A 9,912-nucleotide genomic window follows, 5' to 3' on the forward strand; every position below is an offset into this window, starting at 1 on the left:
CACGGTTCTTAATTTGAACCAAATAGTCCAAATCTGGCAAATCGTTTTGAGAAACAGATTTTTGAAAAAGTAGTGCCAAACATGGACTGCTTTACCAGATACAGAGTCGCCACCTAAATATTTTAAAATGGGGGAATTTAGGAAACCCTGACTCGGTGCCGAAGGCCACATGTCCGTCATCACCGGAGTTGTCTCGGCTCGGGAGCTTGGGTACGATCGGGGAAGGTCAGCTATGAGCACCCCCTTTCGCCCGGTCCGAAGACCGGCCTCTACTAACCATGATATCTGATTTTGAAAACGCTATGTGTTCTTATTCCGTTTATTAGCCTAGAATTACTATGTTATGCGCGCAGCAAACAAGTATAGACTAGATTGCCTAATTTGGAAATAAACATTGCATATCCGTTCGGTTTGAAAATGCTTTGGAATTTGCTACTCGCAAGTAGGCTAAAATGCAGATTTCAACGAGTCTTTCCAACTCAAACAATCCAACCTTCACCCACAGGCATTCAAAACAGTTTAACACATAAGCATCTAGCCACATGTTAAGCATGCTGTCATGGCAACATTCACACTCATGCGATATGCTAAAGCGGAAATACTTACATCGTACTCCATGCCAAAACAAAGAACTTGTTAGCAAACATGCATGATCCAAGTCCATGTTAAGTGCCTAATGCATCGCATACAAAGTGTTGCTAGAATAGGCTCGGCTATCCTAAACATGTCATGTGAAAATGCACAATTATCACGTATTCAGTTTGGGAATTGAAGTATTGATGCAGTTAGCGTGATGTACCGAGCCTAATGCATGCAATACAAATGCATGGATGCACACATGCATAGCATAAGGTATGCTGAATTAAACGTGTCCTAATCTACCATCATAAGCAGGTAAATAAAAGGGAAGAAAGACGTGAGGTTGGAAGACGTACACACACTCACGCACACTTATTACAGATTTGCCCTCGCTCGGAGGGACCGAATAAATATTACAAATTAATTAACTACGCAAGCTAATTAATATTACAAATTAATTAATTAACAAATTAACTAATCTAGGAAAACAATAAAACGCCTCGAGAAGCGCGCCGCCATGCGCAAGCTGCCTCTGTTTTCCTTCTTTCACTCCTCTGGAGGCTGTCAAAACCTCAGGGTTACATCCCTGGGCACTGGGGAGTACCACCGGCTGAGTGGGATCATCACCGGCACTGGTGTGTATCCATCGGCACAAAATTGAATCTGTCGGCAGAGAAAAGATTGCCGGCCGGCACCTTACACTGCCGGTCGGCAAAGAAAGCCTGCAGAACCTGCAACTCACAGCAACAGAGGGCAAAACAAGGCATGACAGCACAATTCAAGGCATGTATGCACCAACCATGTCTCTTATCATTGTAATGACTCAAAGGGACATGTGCCTCGGTTCTCGGACCACCAATCACGCATTTCCATGCATGATGGCCCAAAGAACCAAGTATGCAACTTTGATTTCAAATGCATGCAAACCAATCAAACAAACTAGGCCCAATTCCTATCACCAATTCAAGGAACAAGGCATGCATGCAAGATGCAATGCAACCTAGGCATACAAGCTAAGAATGCAACATGGCATGGCAAGGCACTTATGCAAGCATACAAGCATACATATGGCAATGCAAATAGATGGAAAGATGGACTTATACATGAATTAGGCAGCTCTAATAAGGCCTAAAACAGTGGCCATAGTGCTATAAAATGAGGGCTAAATGGCATGCACACACACATGCTCATAAGGACCAACACTTAAGCACAAATCAAGCAACATTCAAGCACACTTGAAAGAGGCATTCATGGACTAAAAGCATGCAACACAAGGTCTGAAATCATGCTAATACAACCCTCAAGGATCACTTAAATGGCATTCAAATGAGTCAAAACAAAAGCATGAATAAGCACCAAAACATGGAGCATTACTACACAAGCTTATGAGGCATTAAAGAGACATGCAAGGCAATCCAACAAGCATGGAAATGGGACTGAAATGGCATATAGAATGATCCCAAATCACCAAAACAATGCAAAGATGCCATGCTACACATGCACATACTCAAGGCTAACAAGCCCAAATACAAAGGAGCTATATCAAGCATGCAAAGATCAACCCAAACGACTATGGACAGAGCTAAAACATGGCAAGATATACACAAAATCTTCACAAGACTAAGCCTAAAACATGCTCCAACAAAGGCTAACAACCTAAGGCACATTAAGGCATAAACAAGGCATTACATGGCAACTATGCTAAGCATGCATGGAGTTCCAAAACCAACTTGAAATCACGTTATATTATGGATATATAAGCATGAAAAACAAACCAAACATGCTCAACACACACTCAAGCATAGGCTTCCTTAAGAGGCCAAAATATGTCCTTTTCAAGGACAACAAGGAGAGGGGGTGGCCCTCTCCTTCTTGGGACTTCAAGGCATCATCTTCACCACTGAAATCCCTCAAGATTTCAGTGGTGAAGAGACCTCAACACCAAAATCCCGGAGCTAACACAAAATGGTTCAAAAAGAGGCCTTTTGAGGCCTAAGGGTGGTCAACAACCCTCAAACAACAAAACACTCTTAATAAACAATAAAGAGGGCCCAAAAATAGAACTTTTTTATGTTATACAATAAGCACAAAAATAGCTCTAAGATAGGTATAAAATCAATGCAAAAATGGGGAAAAAAAGGACTAGAATCTCACCCTTGAAGACCCCTTTACAAATGGTGCTCCAATGGCCTCCTTGAGCTTGAATCCAACACCAAAATCTCAAAACAAACCCTTTAGAACCTCAGCTCCAAGAGGAAGTGTAGACGCGCCCCGGTGGGCCTCATGCTACAGTTCGGACTCGATTTGTGTCACGGTTCTAAATCTGAACCAAAGAGTCCAAATCTGGCAAATCGTTTTGAGAAACAGATTTTTGAAAAAGTAGTGCCAAACATGGACTGCTTTGCCAGATACAGAGTCGCCACCTAAATATTTTTTTATGGGAGAATTTAGGAAACCCTGACTCGGTGCCGAAGGCCACATGTCCGTCATCACCGGAGTTGTCTCGGCTCGGGAGCTTGGGTACGATCGGGGAAGGTCAGCTATGAGCACCCCCTTTCGCCCGGTCCGAAGACCGGCCTCTACTAACCGTGATATCCGTTTTTGAAAACTTTATGTGTTCTTAAACCAATTGTTAGCCTAGAATTACTACGTTACGCGCGCAGCAAACAAGTATAGACTAGATTGCCTAATTTGGAAAGAAACATTGCATATCCATTTGTTTTGAAAATGTTTTGAAATTTGCTATTCGCAAGTAGGCTAAAAACACGGATTTCAATGAGTTTTTCCAACTCAAACAATCCAACCTTCACCCACAGGCATTCAAAACATTTTAACATATAAGCATCTAGCCACATGTTAAGCATGCTGACATGGCAACATTCACACTCATGCGATATGCTAAAGCAGAAATACTTACATCGTACTCCGTGCCAAAACAAAGAACTTGTTAGCAAACATGCATGATCCAAGTCCATGTTAAGTGCCTAATGCATCGCATACAAAGTGTTGCTAGAATAGGCTCGGCTATCCTAAACATGGTATGTGAGAAATGCACAACTATCACATATTCAGTTTGGAATTTGAGATACATATGCAGTTAGCATGATGTACCGAGCTCAATGCATGTAATACAAATGCATGGATGCACGTATGCATAGCATAAGGTATGCTAATTTAAACGTGTCCTAATACTAACCATTAAAGCGGGTAAGTAAAAGGGAAGAAAGAAGTGAGGTTGGAAGACATACACACCACCCACGCACACTTATTACAGATTTGCCCTCGCTTGGAGGGACCGAATAAATATTACAAATTAATTAACTACACAAGCTAATTAATATTACAAATTGCCTAATTTAATTAACAAATTAAATAGACTAAGAAAAACAGTAAAACGCCTCGAAAAGCGCGCCGCCATGCACAAGCTGCCTCTGTTTTCCTTCCTCTGCTCCTCTGAAGGCTACCAAAACCTCAGGACTGCTTCCTTGGACACTGAGGAGTACCACCGGCTGAGTGGGATCGTCACCGGCACTGGTATGTGTCCATCGGCACAAAATTGAAGCTGTCGGCAGAAAAAAGGTTGCCGGCCGGCACCTTACACTGCCGGTCGGCAAAGAAAGTCTGCAGGACCTGCAACTCACAGCAACAGAGGGCAAAACAAGGCATGGCAGCACAATTCAAGGCATGTATGCACCAACCATGTCTCTTATCATTGTAATGACTCAACGGGACATGTGCCTCGGTTCTCGGACCACCAATCACTCATTTCCATGCATGATGGCCCAAAGAACCAAGTATGCAACTTTGATTTCAAAATGCATGCAAACCAAATAAACACACAAGGAGGCCTAACCTCTATCATACTCATCTCAAGAGGCAAGGTGAGGCATGCAAGATGCAATGCAACTTAGGCATACGAGCTAAGGATGCAACATGCCGATACAAGCAAACATGCAAGGTAGGCATACAAATAAGCTAAGGATGGTCTTAAACATGAATTAGGCAGCTCTAGTTAGGCCCAAAACAGTGGCCAAAATGCTAAGTGCATGGGGGCAAATGACATGCAAACATGCATAGATACATGGTCCAAGACTTAAGCATAATGAAGCGACTTTTCGACGCATTTGAAAGGCACAAACATGGACAATTTTCATGCGAATTTCAGAGGTGATAGGTGATGCAAAACAGCCCCGAAACATAACGAAACAACACTCAACGCATGGAATGAATCTCGAAATGCAAAATTAGGCACATGAAATGGCTTACAGCTATACAAAGCATGCATAATATGGACATGGAGCATGAAGACAGAAGCAAGACAACTCTGAGACAAGCATTTTTACAGTTTATGACATGGCCAAACAGCAAGCAAAGATGGGGCTAAAATGGCATACAAAAACGGGGCTAACACATGGATTTCAAAGCAAGTAGCACATAGAGTATCCAAATAGTGTTGAGCCCTTCTTCAATGTTGAAGAAGGGCTCAAAATAAGCAACTTCACAGTTTATAACATGCCTCAAAACAGATCACACACAAGCCAAAAATATTATGCAAAATTATGGCAAAAAGAGGGCTAATGAAGGAAGTGCTAGCTACTGTCCTCAAACAACAAGAGGTCCTCAATCAAACGTGAAGAGGACCTCAAAATATGATGATTTGAAGTTTGGGTCGGAGCCCAAAAGTGCAAGCAACTATGGCTTAGATATGAAGCAAGAAAAAGCTAGAAAAGGGAAGATGAGGACTCACCCTTGAAGACCAGCAAACCAACACCTCTTGGACCAAGTTTGGGAGCTTTTAACCTCTGGAGGACAGCCTCAAGCTGCTGGAATAGGCGTTGGATGCCTTGTGCTATGACTTGACGAAGAAATGGCCCAAGAACAAGGGTGTTTGATGGTTGAATGAGAGAGATATGGAGAGAGATGGAGGGTTGTATGTATGTATATCAGATATATGTGGTATATCTCTAGTTTTTTGCTTCAAATCTCTAACCTAGACAAAGGGAGAGGAATGGTGCTTATATAAGGCAAGGGAAGCATTTAACTTACAAGCTAAGCAAAGGGAAAGGGTCAAAGGGGTTCAAGGGGGTGCAAGGCTTCTAGAGGAAGCTAAAACAGCTGGCCAAGCTTCTTCTCCAAGAAGCTTGGCCAAAGGGTTCAAGCTTCTAGAAGGTTAAGGGGTTCAAAGGCTCACAAGGTGCAAAACAAACACACATGTGCGTAGGGGATCGATTTTGTGCATTCCAGCTGGCACAGCTGGAATCCACTCAATCTGAAGAATGCCCCGGAAGGTCATCGGCTAGCAAAAATTGCCGGTCAGCAAAATAAAGTGCCGGTCGGCACAATAAATTGCCGGCCGGATAAATATAGTGCCGGTGGATGGCCGGTAAGGTCAAAAAACAGCTGGTTGGTGTCCAAATTGAAGCCCCGGAAGTTATCTTTCCAATGGCACAAACCTTGCATTAAAATTCGTTCTGTGTAAAAAGTTATGCCCTTTTTCGTGAAGCCGCGCAGATTCGATCCAACCGGGATGATGCCCGACTTCAACTGACCATATCTCCCCCACCCGGACTTGGCTCTAGGAGATTCTTGAGTGCAAAATGAAGCCCCAGAAGTAAGCTTTCCGATGGTGGTGGCCCCATAGCTAAAATCCAAGTGTACAGACAGATAAGCCCGATTCAGCGAGGGCTGCTCGACTCGCTTCTACCCGGATTCAAGCCGAACTTTTCCCAAACTAGTTTTCTCCTCTCCTTTCCTCTTTTCTTCAACTCCAAAACCCTAAACAAAGTGTTTTGAAAGATTTGTCTCTCTTCTAGCCGAAGAAACTGATTCTTTGCCCTGCACATCTCTCAACACCGAGCAAACCATCAGTAGTGCCCAAGTCTTAAGGGTGGTCAAAAATGGGGTGTCTACAGTTGCCCCTCTTTGACAGAACTCGAAAGTCATAACAATGACGGGAGTGAATGTCAAAGCCCAGAGACGACCCATTTTTGACAAGGCCGAAGACTTGGACAAACAAACAAAATACCGATAAATAAATGGTTGTGCCCACAGGCTGCCTACGTATCCCTTTGCAAGGAATCAAACCAGCGTTGTTCAGGGGCAGGATGTAAATGATATGCAGGAAGACTTTGATAATTGGACTTATACGCCACGCGAAGCCAGTTTGTACTCAAAACAATGCAATGTACTAACAAGTACAAGTGAGGTGCGCAAAATAGCGCGAATGTAAACTGCACAAAACAGTGCGATGCGCAAAATAGCGCGAATGTAGCTGTGATGAAGCAATTATGCAAAATAAATGCAACATTTTAAGCGAATGCTATGCCAGCAAGTAGACATGAACCAAACTACATCTCATGCAGAAAAGATGTAAGAGAATTATGCAATTCTCGCGAACATGTGCGTTAGATACACAAAAGTGAACGAAGTGTGATAGATACACTAAGTGGACAAACATGCGTGATAGATACACAAAAGTGAAGAGAGTGTGATGGATACACTAGGTAAGCGTAGTGTGATGGATACACTAAAGGTGAACACAAAGCGTGGTAGATGCACCTAGTGAACAAGTATGATAGATATACTGAAAGCGAACACGAAGTGTGATAGATGCACTTAGTGAGCAAGTATGATAGATATACTAAAAGGGAACACAAAGTGTGATAGATGCACTATGTGAACAGAGTGTGATTGATACACTAAAAGCGAACACAAAGTGTGATAGATGCACAGTGTGAACAAAGTATGGTTGATATACTGAAAATGAACACAAAGTGTGATAGATGCACTATGTGAACAGAGTGTGATTGATACACTAAAAGTGAACACGAAGTGTGATAGATGCACTTAGTGAACAAGTATGATAGATATACTGAAAGTGAACGCGAAGTGTGATAGATGCACTATGTGAACAGAGTGTGATTGATACACTAAAAGTGAACACAAAGTGTGATAGATGCACTTAGTGAACAAAGTGTGATTGATACACTAAAGGTGAACACGAAGTGTGATAGATGCACTCAGTGAGCAAGTATGATAGATATACTAAAAAGGAACACAAAGTGTGATAGATGCACTGTGTGAACGGAGTGTGATTGATACACTAAAAGCGAACACAAAGTGTGATAGATGCACAGTGTGAACAAAGTATGATTGATATACTGAAAATGAAGTGTGATTGATACACTGAAAGTGAACACAAAGTGTGATAGATGCACTATGTGAACGAGTATGATTGATATACTAAATCAATGAAGTGTGATTGATACACTGAAAGTGTGATACAGAAAACGAGAATGTGTGTGATAGATACACAAAATGAAAGAAATGTGATTGATACGCTAAGTGAAGAGAGTGTGATTGATACACTAAATGAGAATGTGGGTGATAGATACTCAAAGCGAGTGAAGTGTGATTGATACACTAAGGCAAATGAAGTGTGATTGATACACTATATGAATGAGAGCATAACTGAAGCGTGATTGATACACTAAGTAGATTAGAGTGTAATTGAAATTAGAGTGTAATTGATACACTAAGCGAATGAAGTGTGATTGATACACTAAAGTGAGTGTGTGTGATGGATACACAAAAGTGAATGACCTTAAAACGGAACTTCTTTGAATGAACCGTGCATACAATATCGTGCATGACTGAGGAAGAAACTTGATAGGTATAATGCATTACAATGCAAGTGAAGTGGATGCATAACAATGTAAGTGGAAGAGTGCATAACCTTGAAGCAGGATTGATCTTGCGCCTGAGGTAGAGGTACACTCATATTTCGGAGCATTGACAAGGCCCTAAAGAGGTACGTCCGGAGTACAATCACGGAATTTTCTGAAGTTGACACAAACTCAGATACTTCGATTTTCGCTCTTTTGTTTTTGCTTTGCAGTCTGGAACCATCATAGCTTCAGATAGGTCCTGGTTTCACCGTTCACACTTATCGGGGGTGGACCCTGCAGTTTTATGGAAAAAAGAATCTTGTTTTGCACAAACGTGAAGGATGGCACAGCACTCTGAGCACAAAACGATTTATTTTTGAAATTGAGAGATGAGTTTTCGACCAGGTATTGAGCCTACGACTGAACACAGCGAGAAAGACTCAACAACGGAAAACAAAAGGTAAACAACCTAAACACGTCGAGACACGCTCGGAACGACTCAAAGCAAGAATCGAGACAAACAAAACAAAAGACACGACACACAGACGTGCACAGGGAGCCTGTTTCACTGGGTATTATTCCCACCCCTTCTTATTTGTGATTCTCACATCACTCGGCTTTCAAGTTCGGTTTTTTCTCTCAAAACCCTTTTCTCGCTTTTTCTCTCAGCGCACATCTCTCTATTCTTTAATCTCTCGTTTTTCATCCCTCCCCTGGGTGGTTGGTAGATAAGCTGGAAATTGTGGGCTCTTGCCCCTGGTATTTTACTAGCTTTTGATTCTTGTTCACAACAGTGAATTCCTCCCACAGAGGGGTTGCGCTACAACTGGGTATGTAGCACATCTGCAGCTAACATCGGTTGATGATGCCCTGCTGGGGAGTTTGGACGTGGTTAGATTTGTCCAGATGAGGGAGTGGAATATCTTGATCCTTTCCAGTTTGTGCTTCGCACTTAGCTTGATACCTCGTTGCTTGGAGGATGGAAGAGCTTTCAGCCCTTTGTTGTTGACTTCAGTTGTGCCCTTTCTAGCAAGTAGAGTGCCCTTTCTGGCAAATGCATTGACAACGGGAGAAAGACAGGAAGCCTGACTCAACTGTGCCCCTAGTTCATCATTTTGACCATTTTTTATTTTGTTTTTCTACTAAAACAATTTTGACCAACATGAGAGTTAGATTAACACACTTGTTCGATTTTTGATTTGAAATCATGCAAGTCAGGCTATGAGCACTGAAAAGTTTCCCTTTTTGGGTCCAAGAAATGGTCCAGCTTTTGGAAAAGATGGAACAATTTTCGAGAAAATTAGTCAACCTCAGTAAAAATTCTCAAAAACTATTTTTGCAAACGGCCGATGCTTAACAAGCGCGGAACTTACTCTTGAGACGTACAACCTCGGATCTGGACAAAAATTGCCCCCTTGCTCGAAGAGAGCTGCATGGCAACGGAAAGTTGCCCCTTGTTTGAACGGCACCGCAGTGCATTGAATGGCAACGGAAAGTTGCCCCTTGTGTGAATGGCACCGCGGCGCATTATAATCAGTCCTCGAAGCGATGATTGCAACGGAACTCTCGGATACAGAGAAGGCAAAGATTATCAGAACCATTACATGGACATGATCGAATTCGAAGTGTTTGTGGCTGGACTTCAAGATGAAGTTGCCTACGTATC

The sequence above is a fragment of the Camellia sinensis genome, chromosome 2 (assembly GCF_055761805.1).
Source record: "Camellia sinensis isolate YWXY chromosome 2, ASM5576180v1, whole genome shotgun sequence".
Lineage (NCBI taxonomy): Eukaryota > Viridiplantae > Streptophyta > Magnoliopsida > Ericales > Theaceae > Camellia > Camellia sinensis.